Source organism: Marmota marmota, unplaced genomic scaffold (genome assembly GCF_001458135.2).
Source record: "Marmota marmota marmota unplaced genomic scaffold, marMar, whole genome shotgun sequence".
Taxonomy (NCBI): domain Eukaryota; kingdom Metazoa; phylum Chordata; class Mammalia; order Rodentia; family Sciuridae; genus Marmota; species Marmota marmota.
This window is the reverse complement of record NW_026008606.1, coordinates 1-15,393: the sequence shown is the minus strand read 5'-3', so window position 1 is coordinate 15,393 and position 15,393 is coordinate 1. Positions and strand designations below refer to the sequence as shown.

The following is a 15,393-nucleotide window of genomic DNA, read 5'->3' as shown; positions in this document are numbered from 1 at the left end:
AAAAGTTAGACAATTTAATGATTGGTTAACTTTAAGCTTGGAATTTAGAGACTGACTGACTTTGAGGAGATTATGGAATCCAGGAAGTTGCTGATTGGCTAATTATCTTCACTGAATGGAAAAATTGAGTGGACCTTAAAGATTGATTGATCATGGCAAATTTAAAACTAAATGTTTACTTAAGGTGTTTACAGCTTTTGACAACAGTGGAAGAATAATCTTTTTCTTTCTTGAAGTTGAAGAATAGGTACTCTTTATTCTTCACATTTATGTTAAAGATACTTGTGTTAGCTATTTTTTTTTTATTTTTGTGTGTGTGTGTGTATAAATTCTGATTTTGATTTTGACCCTTTGGAAAAGGAGTATAACAAATATTATTTCTTTTCAATCTACCAGTTTCAAGATTATTTCATATTTGAGACACACTGCTTCAAGAATTATTTATGTAGTAAAATGTATTTTATTTTTCATTTTGTAGAAATACTTTAAAAATTATGGTGAAGATTGTGTTACTTTTATGTCTATCATTCTCATTGTATCATATGTGTGTCAAGGTTAGTATTCATAGATGATGAATTATGGATCTAAAAGATTGTTGCTTTTTGCTGTTATTATAGATAGATAGATAGATAGATAGATTTTTTTTGAAAGGAGAGTTTAGTAGCAATTATTCCTACTAACATTTTAGAAGATTTGATGATTATTTTATATCTTTTATACGGTAAGGTATACTGAATCATTTTAGTATATTTTAATTATTTTACTACAATTATTATATCTTAGCACTATTTATATAAATACATTTTGTTATTTAATATTTAGAATATATTTACTCTTCAGAATGAAATAAAATGCTACCTTCTACATCTGCTGGAATTATAACAAAACATTTTTTTTTTAATATTGATTTAGAGTAATTCCATTTTAATTATTATTCCTGTTTAGATAAAGTGGAGGCATTCATTATCTTAGAAGCAAGAGAAGCCAAAATGAGTTTTTCATGTAATTTCTTTTTTATGTTTAAATTTTATTTTAAAGTACTATATTTTCATATAAGTTCAGAATTTTTTTTTAAAAAAGAGTTGGGATTTTTACATGAAGGCTGTAACTTTTTTTAACCTACATTTTTTTATGTCAAACCTGTTCCTTCCAGATAGGTATTATCTAGTAGTAAAGCTAAAATTTTGATTCTGATAAAACAATTTTATGTAAAATCTTTTGAACAAATGTAAATCTTGACTCTTTTGTCTACAGGCCAAATTTCTTACCTGCAAAGATATCTAACTACATTAATCTTAGCCCAGCATTAAAATTGATATTAGAGTATTATTTATGAAAATGCTATTGTTTATTTACCATATGATATTCAATACTTTTATCCTTAATATTTAAACTTAAAAATTTATATTAAATTAGTACTTTCATTTATAAGAAAAAAAAAAAACTGTCAATGATTTCTGAATGTGGTTATTGTGTTTATTTCAGCAATATCTGTTGTACAAAGTAATGGATTTGAAATGCGTTTCTTTGCATATATCCAGTGATTAGTTGGGCCTTTATTGCCTAGTGAACTGATTTGCAAAAAGATCTTTAACTGCCCCTGGCAACCCCTCCCTGGCCCTGGATTCCACTTCCACTCTGCTAGCACTATACAGGCAGCTGCCTCTAGTCCCACCTCGCGAGGAGTCCCTGGTCAGAATGTGCTATGTACTCTGGGCACTGTTCCTGGGCTGAAGCTGTAACAGCAGCAGGTGCGGGGGCTGCGACTGAAGAATCGGCGCCTTCTGGGGGCTGAACATGTAACTGCAGCAGCTGCCAGGACTGCAATTGCAGCACCAGCGCTGCCTGTTTACCCTTTTATTCCACCTCTGGCTCCTTCCCCTTGGGCATTTCTGGCTGCCGCCACTGGCTGCTGCCTCTTAGACACGAGGCCTCCAGATCAGGCGTCAGCCCACCAAGAGACTGGTGGAACCTTCCCTGGTGGCCACCTCAGCAGCAGCCATCGCCTCCTACCTATTCCTGCATGCTACTCTGCTACCCCAGGAACTGGCGGCCACCACAGGCTCATCTCAGAGCTACAGCCAGGAGTCCAAAACTATCTACCTGGAGGACCTTCCACCACTCCTTGAGTATGAATTGGCCCCATCCAAGTTACAAAAGGAGGTGGATGATATTTATCTCATTGGAGCTCAAGGATTGCCTTGGTCATGTACTGTGGAATATGTGCTTAACTTTTTCTCAGACTGCAGAATCCACAATAGTGAGAATGTAATACATTTCCTTTTAAATAGAGATGGGAAACAAAGGGGTGATGCCCTAATTGAAATGGAGTCAGAGCAGGATGTGCAGAAAGCCTAAGAAAAGCACTGCATGTACATGGTAAGTGATATGTGGAAGTATATGAGATAAAAAATGAAGATGGGGATTACTTAATGAAGAGCCTACAGGTCAAGTCATCTCCTGTGGTGAATGATGGTGTAATTCCTTTAAGAGGATTTTCTTATAGTTGCATTGAGAAAGATATGTAAGGGTAAAAGAAATTGAAGTTAAAGTGTAAAAGACCGGGCATTGTAAAGTTTCTAAGCTGCAAGGCCTGAGTTAAAAAGGAGGACCAGGTATTGTTAAGTTCCTATGCTACACACAAAACCTGAAATTCCTGTAGCTGTTAGGACAATACCGGAACTGCCCAGTAAATATTCCCCCTGACCAACTGGTTGTTTAGTAACCCAGGACCCTGTGTGGCCTGGCATGTAGGCATCGCAGGGCCTAAACCAATCAGTTTGGATGTACCTCCCTCCTTAGAACTCACCTATCACTCCCGCCCGACCTGTTCCCGCCAATGAATGTACTAATCATGTCTCAGAATTGTTGTTTGATTTCCCCACGGTGTATGATGATTTGTTAAAGGAGACTGTGATGTATGTAAAGTCTCTGCCCTCCCCAAAAAGCGTACTTAAGCATTGCTCAACCCCTACTCTGGGCCGCTCTCCCTTGTTGAGTGAGCATGGAGCCCCAGCACGCTGGATTGGATCCTCAATAAACCCCTTTTGCTGTTGCATGAGCCGCGGTTTCTTGGTGGTCTCTTCCTCCGACCTTGGCCGGACCCTTACAGATATTGTAGACTTCTTTGCAGGACTGAATACAGTGGACATTATTTTGTGAAAAAGTGCCAGAGTCTGGCTGCAGCAAAATAACCGGGGGGTGAAGAGCAACTTGTGTAGATTGATACAGCAGGAACTCTTGTTACGAAGGCAGGAACTCTGGATGGCTAAAGAAAATCCTGTAGCATTCCATTAAGAAAACAACCTTCTGAACAATTTAGTACATTATCTCAAGGTTTTTTACATTTGAAATAAGCCTTAATAGTGCTCATTACTCATTAGCTTCCAGGTGTGGGAGAACCATTGTAGTTACTGGCCTTGGAAATGATCAAACTTCAGGGCCATCTTCTGCCCAGCTGCAGCATCCCAGGCAGCCCCAGATGGCCCTGGGGAGTATCTGGACTCAAACTGCTTCCGGGCACAGGTTTGGATTTGGGCTCTCAAAGTGGCATCCTGCTCCCCAGGCGGGGGCCAGGGAAGAGCTGGCTGTGCAGCTTGGAAAGCCCTTGCTGCACCATGACCAGCTCACACACGTGGCAGCCGCGGCGCTGATTCACGCACCCTCTGGTAATGAAAAGTATTCAGTAATAGCCTTTTGCAATTTCTTTCTTGATAATCCTTCCTCCTCTAAACTTTCTTCTTTCTGACTAGAGTCCCTGGGCTTCCATCAACACATGCCGTAACTATTCTTGGTTCCACTGGGGTGCCTCCTTCCCTTAGTAATTTACTTAACACCCCTTCCATATTTTTATCACAAAGACAGTACAATACACTGAGACAAAACAAAACACAAACATACTGCATCAATCCTCTCAATTTTCTCAAAATGGCCATTTTTCCTCTCGCCCTATCTAGGGATGAGCAGATTTGCTCCTGTCCTATCTATGGATGGGCAGCTTTTATTTTTTTTTTTTTCATCACTTACCCCCGAGTGTCCTGGGGCTCCCCATAACGGGCCACCATCTGCCGCAGTCCGGCTGCAGCAAAATAACTGGGGGGGTGACGAGCAACTTGTGTAGATTGATACAGCAGGAGTAGGAGCCATTTATTGTAGGACAACAGAGGTATATATACTCCACACAGCTTATCTTAATTAACATAAACTAGATACAGCAGTCAACCATTAAGGAATCTCCACACTTAATGGCTCGTTGGCATTACTTCACAAACCACTCCCCCTGGCAAAATGCCAGGCTCCATGCTGACTTGTTTACAGACTCTAACAATAGAGTACAGAGGTAGAAGAAAAACATGGAAATCATATGTGCAGTTTGAAGAACCAGAAATGGTCAACCAAGCCTTGTTGAAACACAGGGAAGAAATTGGTAACTGATATATAGAGGTATTTCCAGCAGAAGGAATAAAGTTCTAACCCATGTTGGCTCTCATAAGGGAAAGAAAATGGCACCTTCTGCTACTGCTAAGTATATAACTAAGCCAGAAATTATCTCTGAAGAACATGAAGTAAATGAGGACATTAGACCCACGACAGGTTTTGAAAAATTGCCTAAAGAGATGTCAGAAAAGCTTCCAGAGGCTGTTGATTTTGGAACTACACCTTCATTGCATTTTGTCCACAAGAGAGGATTACCTTTTCAAGATAATGCCCAAGATATTGTGAATTTTTTGCTTCCCTGAAGCCTGTGAGAATCACCATGGAATACAGTTCCAGTGAAAAAAGCTACTGTAAAAGCTGATGTGCACTTGGATACCCATGAGGATGCTTTTGCAGCTATGTTCAAGGATAGGTCCCATGTTCAACATAGGTATATGGAACTGTTCCTGAATTCATGTCCAGAAGGAAAATAAGACTTCCAGGGACACCTGATAGTAAGGATGAAATGAGAAGAATTTCATTTTCATATCTTTCTTGGACATCGTCTATAAAGTTTCTGTTTATTGGCAGCAACAGCTAGAGAAAGGATTTGGGGTTTGGGATTCATACTTCTAAAAAACATTCATAGTGAACTGCTGAGAAGGAGAAAAATTCAATTTGGTATTGTGAAATAAACCAGAAAACTTATTTTTTTTAAACTGTTCAGGATCTAATTAAGAAAATCTGATTCATTCTTTATTTTATATAATTAAGCAGTATCTTTTTACAGAGGATATGTGACCCATTGTAAAGACTACATATATTTATTCAGTACTATCTTTAAAATCTTTTTCTCATTTGAAAAGTAATCTGTTCAAGGTTTTGATTTTGCCTATGAATTGAGAGCTCTGATGTAAAACTTCTTATGGATGAAATAATGTTTTATTGTAACCAAACACTCACCAAAGCAGGGAAAGGTTTCAGACCTTTAAACCACTATGGCGTGGCATAATAGTTTTCATTTTAGCTATATTTGATTATTTATATAGGGCTAGTGATTAAAATAAATAAATACTACAGGTTAGTGAGTATAAATGACAAGTTGGCAGTTTTATGTCTTTATAAATGTTTTGCCTTTATAAACCTTGGGGTTAAAATAATTTAATATTGGTGCCTGTCTGTTTTGAGGGAAGTCTAGTCTCAACTTAAAAGTTGGACCCCCCCCACCTTTTTTTGGTTTGGGTAAACCTTAAGGGTATTTGTTAGTGGTAAAGTGATATGTCACAATAGTCCATACTTGGAAGGACATTGATGGCTTTACTTGATTTAAACCATCTCTATACCCCCCCCCCAAAAAAAAGTCTGTCTCCTCATTTGCTTTTTCAGTGCAGTAGCACATCCTATATTTTAGAACAAGTATGGGGGCCTTGCTTTAAATAAAAATAGCATGTAATGTATAATTGTGTGAAGGGTTTATGGATAAAGCTACTTCTGCCACATTGTGGCAGTACCTTCTGCTTTAATATTAAATAGCTAGTTATTTAAATATTGGACAAAATGGCTGGCTTTAAAATGTATAAGTTATACATTAATTAATAAACTATCTTTATGTGCAAAAAAAAAGAAAAAAAAATCCTTAGATGGTCTTTTGAGTAAATTGGAAAAAAAAGAGTATTGTATGCTTTCCAACAATAAGCTTTGTTTTCTAGTATTTGCTAATATAATAGTTAAAATGGTATTTTTGGTTTAATTTGCATTCTTTGAATACTGGTGAACCTGACCTTATCTTTATTTACTTGTCAGCTGTGTGGGTTTCACCTACAGTTGCTAAATTTATAAAATAAAAATTGATGATTCGCTGATAAATTTGAATTTTATGTAAACCACAACTAATATTTTTGTTTGTATTATGCAATAATTGGGATATATTTATTTCTGAACAACAGTAATTATCTATTTGAAATTCAAATTTAATACAGCATCCTGAAATTCTCATAACACTCATTTTTTAACATATATATATATATATATATATATATATATATATATTTTAGTTTTCCGTGGAATTTTATTTTGTTGATTTATATGTATGGCTGAAAATCAAATCAAGTGCCTCAAATATTCTGGGCAAGTGTTCACCACTGAGCTACAAGCCTAGCCCATGATAATGCACATTTTACTTTATGTTTTTTTTTTTTTAATCAAATTTTAGTTGTATTTTCTATTTTTTATTGTGTTTGTAAGAGTACTTAACATACATTGAATATTAGTCCCTTGTCTTTTTTTAAATGTTGGAAACATATTCTTCTGGGGTTTTGACTATTTTTTAAATTCATAATGTTCTTTGTTGAAAAACAAGTCTGTAATTTCAGCAGAGGTAATTTTCTCAAAATTTCACTGTGTTGCTTATGCTTTTATTTTCTTTAAGAGATCGTCATCATCTAGAGGTGCAAATACATTATTCTACAGCACTGGTGGTTCCAGATTTAACACATCTAGACCTATGATGGTGTGATCAAGGATTTTTCATCTTGAAAGCAATAAACATTCAGTAGAATATAATTTCATATTTTGAATTTAATCTTTTTATACCACTCATATTTGTTTTGGGGAGAGAATAAATTAGACCCAATGGTTATGTACCACTGAGCTACATTCCCAGCTTTTTTTATTTTGAGACATGCTCTTGCTAAATTACCCAGACTGGTCTGGAACTTGCATTTATCCTGTCTCAGCTTCCTGAGGACCTGGGATTAAAGGTATATGCTATCATCTTGCAGGATATTCTTTTTTGATGCTGAGAAACAGCAGGGAGCTTAAGATCCCAGTAAGACACTAGATCATGAAGATGAATTACTGGTATTCTACAGTGTGTTTTGCTGCTAAGCTGTGATGTTTGGTAGGCCAGGTGTATTAAATACATTCTTGAATTATATTTTAGATTTATGATAGTTTTGAGATGTAACCATTGTAAATTGTGGAGCTTCTTTGTTAGAGATGAGGTGAGAGATTTAATGAGGGAAACAGAAGTGGGAAGATTGTAAGCCATGGTGAGGACTTTGTTATTTTTTATGCTAAGATAATATGAGGGTTTTAACAGAGGTGTGATGTCTGGAAAAAGCTTTTATAAAATAGTTTTCTGATGCCTATTGAGGAAGAATTGTATGAGCATATGGCAGAGACAGTTATTTTTTCTCCATTATCTAATTTCTTCTCCTTTAGTTCTAGAATTAGACGAACTGTGCTTTAGCTGGCAGCATGGCTACCACTTAGACACTATAGATTTCATCATTTTCTGATGTTAATTATGGCTGGGTGTTTAGATTTTGGCCAGTTATATGTGAACAGCAATGAAATATGCAGCTTCTGAATTGTCTTTTTAAAGGTGCTTGTCCTGTATTTGGTGTGCCCATCTTCTTTTCCCTACCACTGACTGGAATGGCAAATACTGGCTAGAACTCATATAGAAGCTCTATCCTGAAGATGTCAGCCCTGAATGACCTTGTGGAAGAAACTAATACTGCTTTCTCTCTGCCCAGCCACATGTGTAGCTCCATGTTGTTTCATAAAAAATAATACATTTTTTTCTTGTTTGAGCCATTGTACTTTGGAATTGCTTCATTACAACTATTCAACCCATACCCTGTAAAATGCCAAAATTTAGTACCTGAATTAGGGTATTCTATAATAATAAATGCATGACATTAGCTACTTCATTGGCTGACATAATTAAAAAACATTATATTGGGCTTGGTAGAGTGATTTCCTAGCATGCATGAGGAACTGGGTTTGATCCTCAGCACCACGTAAAAATAAAATAAAGATATTTTGTCCACGTAAGACTAAAAAATAAATATTAAAAAATGTAAGTTAAAGAACCAATGACTCTGAATTATACAGTGGTATTTTTCTTGGTTTAACTGTAGAAGCTAGCCCAGGCAAGAATTAAATTAACAGTTTGATTTTACACCTAAACAAGTCAGTTGAATTAAGTAAAAACTGCAGTTTCAAATATGAAGTCCTAATTCCCTATAGAATAGAGGCTTACTTTTTATTCATGACATGTTAGCTGAGGCTGTGTTCTATATCCTCTGTGACACCCAAGATTTAAGCTAAAGAAAATTGCCATCTTTGGAGGGGAGTATGGGCATTGCCATTTTTATAACAAAGGAAAAAGAGAAGTGGCAGACCTTGCTTCTTGGAAGTGAAATTACTTTTCTTTATATTTTATTGGCAAAAGCAACCCAAGTCAGTGATTGAGCCTGAAATCAGGTAAAAAGCAATATTTCAAGTTGCTGATGTCATTGGGATGAAAGAAACCTCCTGGTATGAATCAGACAATCTCACAGTAGCTAGCTGTAAATCAACAGAAAAAGGATTGGATCTACCACTGGTGTCAGAAAATAAAGAACAGAGTTGACAAGTTTAATATTCATAACAAACAAATTAGTTACTTGTGGTTACTTTCTTGTGGCACTGAGAGAAAAACAAAGAAATCTATTGAGTTTTGAGAGGATTATGTTGTAAAAAATTAAAAAAAGTTTGACTTGCAAAAGCCTGTGGTATGTTGATGTTGCTTGACACTTGAGTAACTCATAGCTCCCAAATTTACACCATCAGGATGTAGGCAATTAGATGTTGAGGCACAGTGCTTCTATGTCCACGTCATATATGAGCAGAAAGAATAATGGAAAATAAAGAATCTACCAGAAGCCAAGACAGGGCTCCCCCAGCAAAATGGACAAGGAATTTACTTTCAGGGAATGGAAACTTAATTTAAACAAAAAAACTTATTTTCTCCTGCATCATGGGTTCTTTGCAATTCTTTTGCAATAGTATTTCATTAATGATAAAATAGGTATTTGGTTTTGGAATTCTATTCAGAATGTAACACTTAATCGTATTTGTATTTGACCATTGCATATTGGATGTGATGGTGGTAGTAACATAGCAAGATGAGTTCTCTGTTAGTTATAGGTCACTGAATAGGGAAGGAGCCATATTGATACCTGTTGAAGAATATTGTCATCACCCAGAGATCCTAGACTTTGAACAGATTCCAGTAATTGAGTGGAAATTCCAATTAACTCATGAAAAAGGAGATGACTGTTTCATAGTGGGAAGAAGATCACACTCCCACTTCTGATATTTAGCTAGGCATGTAGTCTCTATATAGAAATAACCTATTTCTCAGGATTCTTATTGCTAGATAAAGTGAATAAGCTATATGTTTTGGAAGTGTGGTGAGAGTGGAGGTGATATGTGCTACTTTTAAGGCATATTTGTACGACAAAAGCTGCTTTTCTGTCGTATGCTTTTATACATCCCTTTTCCTACCCCTGAAGTGCTGGTGAGCTAGGGACAGGGCAGTGCTCCAGGGAGAGCTATGATGAGTCAGGTGGAACACTGTCTCTGAACAAACTTGTAGAGCAGAGCTACCTACCTCTTGTGGACCACTTGTCTGCACCTAAACTCTCATGAAAGAGACAATAACTCTTTTTATTTTTAATTTTTTTACCCATCATGTTGTTGGTCTTGGTTTACAATATTTTAGCCTATATTTGAATTAATACAGATGGCAATGCTTTAAGCAATAAACAAGCAGAGCAAGTTAAATTTCAAATTATTCTTGTGGTTTTATTTTCATTGAAAGTTTTTCATTCTTATGGGTTTTTTTTTTTTTTTTTTTTTTTTTTTTTTTTGCGGGGGGTGATATCAATGACTGAACTCAGGAGCACTCGACCAATGAGCCACATCCCCAGCCCTATTTTTTGTATTTTTTTAGAGACTGGGTATCATGAATTGTTTAGTTCCTCCTTAATGATGAGGCTGGCATTGAACTCTCAATCCTCCTACATCAGCTTCCCAAGATTCATTGATTACAAGTGTGCACCACCATGCCTAGTAGTGTATCAAGCATGATTAAAGATTGATATCTAAAATACCCAAAGAGTTCTGTCAAAACATAAATGGGGAGAGTATTTTAGTAGTTAACAAGTAGTATAGTAAATATAGGAAAGTTTACCATAACTGAGAAATCAAAGAAGTGCATTTTAAATCAACCTTGAGTTACCACTTCTGTTCTCTCAAATTACTTAAAATAGTTCCATGTTCTTGAGAGGTTTAAAGGAAAGGAGCCCATTCATGCTTTTTTTAAAAAATATATGCTTTATATATTCCTAGTCACTGCTTTTCTCTGAATATTCTGTGTGATTTTAGACTCTTGTACCTTATCTTCATGGGTGGTTACCCCCTATATCTTTGTCCCCTTTCAGATTTTTTACCCTTTTAGAGCTGCAGTCAGAACCTGGGGCATCCCTCCCGACTCAGTTCTTGTGAGCATCCTCCACTGCTGCCATGGGCACATGAGTAGTCATTATTACTCACAGGTGGGTCTTGAGGTTTGGGATAGTCAAATCCTCCCTCTGGGCCTGGCACCCAGTAATTGTTAGATGACTATTCGCCAAAATCAGTGAAATTTTATGACCGTTTAATGACCTACAGTTTGTTGGGTTAAAATAACATGATCATTAGAAATGTGAGTTTAGCAAAATTTTGTAATAAGTACAAAATGATATTTTCAGCGTGATTTTTAATGGCACTTGAAAAGTAATATGTATAAATAAACTACTTTACATTTTTATACTGTTGATAAACTTTTAAAATTTATGATAGTCTTCATGATAAGATATGTAACTTAAAAAATCAACTGGCAAACATGATCTCTACCTCCTCAATCACAGACTTACCTCCAGGACTCCTGTCCAGTTATCTGTTCTAACATGAAGCATTATGGTCCTCCATATTTTGTGGACTTTTAAGGATAGTTGCATTTATGTGAGTAGAATTGGTCCCTTGAGCATAATTGAATTTACACTGTTTCTTCATGGATGTAGCTTGAGATATTTTATTTTCTAAATAAATTTATCTTACAGGTGTATAGTAGTTGGTTTTTAGGTTACAAATGTGTTTCTATTATCAGCAATAAATTCCATAGATTCTAATGATTTTAAGAATAAATAGTAGTCGATTCCTTTAACATATTTTGAATATTGACCATGTGCTTGTGAACAACATAGAGACTTTCTTTAGACAAGCCCTTGTCTGTTAGTGAAGACAGACATATCCAGAAGCACTTTATAAACTACCATGAGTGTCATGAGTATACTTTGCCATCATTTTCTATTTATATGCTAAGTGAGGAAAAAGGTTTCTGTGTTTTCAATATCTAAACTTTCATACTGTAGGGTATCTGGTAGGCTTTCAGTAAATGTTTGTTGATGTAGGCCTCAGAAGTTGGGAGATTTAAGTTACTAGTCATTCCGAGGGGCATACATTAATGATTGTCACACTCGAATCTTGGGATGACTATAATCTGTCGAATATATCTTTAAAATATAGGTTATTTAATTTTATATTTATATCTGTTTTTTCTAAGTAAAGGTTTAAGGTGGTGTCCATGAATGCACACAATACAGTAGAAGCAAGTACAATTGAAATAAATGGATAGAAGAACAAAATTGAAGAGTTTACACTTTCCAATTTCATTTTTTTTTTCCTTTTCTGAGAGTAATTAAGGCAACATAGCATTAACCTAAGAGTAAAGATAGCGGTTAGTGAAGTAGAATTGAGATTGCAGAAATAAGCTCTTAAAAACATGTTCTTTTGATTTTTGATAGAGTTGTCCTTTTATTAAATGATTACTCACATGTTAAAAAACCTCTTAATAAAATTCAACCATACATAAGTATTACAGACCTAAAGCTGAGTGGTAGAACTATAAAATTTTTAAAAGAAAGCATAGAAGAAACTTTAAGAACTCGGTTTAGGCAGAGAGTTGTTAGACATGACACTAAAATCACAATCCATAAGAAAAAAATAATGAATTTTATTTTATTAAAACTAAGATTGTTACACTTCAGGAGACTGGGAATCTAAAGGAAAAAAAGAAACCTAAAGATTGGAGAAAATATTTGCAAATTAATTATGATAAGACTTTTTTTATACCTTTTTTTGTGTTGTTTTGTTTTTATTACATATATATGATGCTCAGGATTAAACTCAATGTCTCACACATGCTACGCAATTGCCTTACCACTGAGCTATAACCACAGCCTAAGATGTAGTTTTTGATATACATTTAAATAAATATTCAATAATGCAAACCAAAGTATCATGTCAGCACTACTGACATGATAAAAAATAAATAATATATTTATTTTTTCTATGTTATTTATATTTCCTTTTTCGGAAGAATGAATATTATTTTTATACAATAATTATAAAATTACCTTTAAATTATAAAATCTTGAAACATCATAATAATAACTAATAAGGAACTAAAGGTTAAGCCATTTAGTTATGTACATGAGATTTTGTTGTAATGGTAAATATTATCTGGCATTTCTTGCAAAATTAATTTAACAAAACTTGATTATTTCTTACTTTTTATTTACTCAAAAATATTTTGTGAAGTTATGGATATTCGATTTTTGTCACGCATCATTCTCTAGATTATATGAAGTACTTTCTAAAGTCAGCATAAGCACTCTATACCTTTGAAGATTGATGAATGTTAGATAATCCATATTAACTTTTTTGGAATTATGCCATTTACATAATCATATTTATGACTATAAGTCAGAATAAAGCATAAGTAGCCCACAATTTTTACTGGATGAAATAGATTGTAGATAGATTTTTTTTTTAATTTAAACTTGACTAATTTTTATAAAGATACAACAGTATTATTCTGGAGCCAACTTAGTTGATAAGATAAAGACTTAATTTTTTATTTAATATTTTCAGTTGCTGAATATTTATTTTATTTATTTATACGTGGTGCTAAGAATTGGACTCAGTCCCTCACACATGCCAGGAAAATGTGCTGCTACCACTGAGCCCCAGCCCAGACAATTTATTATTTTTTTTGGAAGTTCAAATGGAGAAGTTAAGACAATTTCATACAGATTTATAGAGAGATACGAACATGTGAAATTCATATTTATTATAAGTTAAAAACCTGATCAGAGAAGACACTGGAAGACTGATATTATAATAAGATATACAGTAAAAAGAAGTAAAAATGATGAGTGGAGCTCACTGGCAGAGGGCTTCCCTGGCACATGTGAGGTTGTAGGTACAATCCTCAGGGCCACATAAAAATGAATAAATCAAAATATAGATATTAGAACAAAGATTCAATGAAGTTTAAAAAAAAGTGAAGAATGAAACTCTGCAGCTAAAATTCCACTATACTTCATTTACTTAATGCATTTTGTTATTAAAACAACAGATTGTAGATAGATTTAGCTTTGGTATCATTACATAATGTAGAACAGCATGCTGTGAAATGATGAACTATACTTTATTAAGCTGTACTTTATAAGACATAGCTCTTTTTATAAAAACAAGCATGACTTTGATTTTTCTATATCAGAAGGACATTTTAGATTCTGAAAAACAAAGCTATTATCCAATATATTGCTTTCCTTTTAGATCAATGTAATCTAGTTATTAATATCTAAAAGCCATTCTGTTCATTTCTCAAAAAGAGCTAGATTTATTGAAGCTTTCATATATATATATATATATATATATATATATATATATAATATAATTTTTTTGCAGAGATTGAATTCAGGGGCACTCAACCACTGACCCACATCCCTAGCCCTATTTTTGTATTTTATTTAGAGACAGGGTTTCAGTTTACCAAGTTACTTAGTGCCTTGCAGTTGCTTAGGCATGATTTAAAATTTTTTTTTTAGTTGTAGATGGACACAGTATCTTTATTTTTATTTATTTATTTATTTATTTTTGCATAGTGCTGAGGATTGAACCCAGGGCCTCATGCATGCAAGACAAGCACTCTACCACTGAGCTACAACCCCAGCCCCATGAGGTTGGATTTGAAATCAAGATCCTCCTGCCTCAGCCTCCAGATAAGCTAGGATTACAGGCATGTGGCACAATACCTGGCTTAGGTTTATATTTAATACACTTAAATTTTATAGCACTTTTAGGTTTTTACTTTTAATTATTCTGAAAACTATAAAGCCATGATAACATGTAGAAGAACCTTAAATGACTTTTAGGTTCACAGAATAATTGACAGTACAAATATTTCTTCATACACCTTTCCCAGACACACACACACACACACACACACACACACACACACATGGCCCTTCTTTCACCATCAACATCTTGCCCCAGGGTGGTATAATCTTTAGAATCAATGAACCAACTTTGACACATCATTATCACTTAATATTCATAGTTAGCATGAGGGTTCAGTCTTGGTGACTGTACATTCAGTAGGTTTGGACAATGTATAAATGTGTATCTTTCAATACAGTTTCACAAAGAGTATTTTTATGGCCTAAAAATCCTATGTGCTCTATCTATTTATCTTTTCTACCACTTTGACTCCAGAAAAATACTGATCTTTTTACTGTCTTCATAATTCTGCATTTTACAGAATTTCATGGATTGAAATCCATTGCATTATTTTCAGATTAAGGTCTTTCACCTCAAATAAGCATTTAAGGTTTCTCTACATCTTCTCATGGTGAATAAGGTCATTTATTTTTAAGGCTGAATAATATTATGTCATAAATGCACTGGTTCATTTACCCACTCACAAGTTGAGGACATCATTTTTGATTACAAGTTTTTGCAATGATAGATTAATCTGCTGTAAACATTTGTGTGCAGGTTTTTATGTAAGTTTTCAACTCAATTGGGTATGCAGCAAGAAAGACAAATCAAGATTGTATGATTAGTACACATTTGATTTTTTAAGAAATGTCAAACTTTCTACCAGATATGTTTTATACTTTTGTGTCTCTGAACACCATGAATGAGAGAGATCCTGGTACATCTAAGCCTTTCCAGCATTTGACCTCCTCAGCATTAGACATTCACCATTCTGATTCATATCCACTGGTATTTTACTATTGTTTTAATTTGCAA

The 15,393-nt window shown here is 34.6% G+C and overlaps 1 pseudogene; it reads left to right on the top strand.

Annotated features, from left to right (window-relative positions):
• Positions 1 to 1,798: 1,798 nt before the first annotated feature.
• Positions 1,799 to 4,985, top strand: LOC107133795 (annotated as a pseudogene).
• Positions 4,986 to 15,393: the final 10,408 nt, after the last annotated feature.